A 516-nucleotide genomic window follows, 5' to 3' on the forward strand; every position below is an offset into this window, starting at 1 on the left:
ATATATACAATATAGTTAGATGATAGATATGTATATGTATGTATTTATATTTATATATGTGCATGTATATATATATATATATATATATATATGCCATCAAGCTATATCTGTGTGTGTGTGCATAGAAATAGACAGACAGTGATAGATAGATAGAAAGATAGATAGAGAGAGAGAGAGTTACATTGACAGAAAGCTACATAGACGGAGACATAGCAGAATAGAAAGTCAGAATAAGAAAGAGAGAGAAAAGGATGGAAATACATTTCTGAGTTTGTACTTGGTTTTGTTAATGTATAACGTTTCATAAAAAGCAGGCTCATATTTATTTATTTTGACATATTTCTTCATAGTGTCTTTCAGAGTTAACTAGGCTGGACATAAGCAAAGACTAAAAATGGAACTCAGTTATTCAGTGTCCTATAACGTCAGTAAAAGTACTTCGATAATGGTCTACGCATTTGCTTACGCGCAAACAGGCAGTGATATATATATATATATATATATATATATATATAT

The sequence above is a fragment of the Octopus bimaculoides genome, chromosome 22 (genome assembly GCF_001194135.2).
Source record: "Octopus bimaculoides isolate UCB-OBI-ISO-001 chromosome 22, ASM119413v2, whole genome shotgun sequence".
In the NCBI taxonomy this organism is placed as follows: Eukaryota; Metazoa; Mollusca; class Cephalopoda; order Octopoda; family Octopodidae; genus Octopus; species Octopus bimaculoides.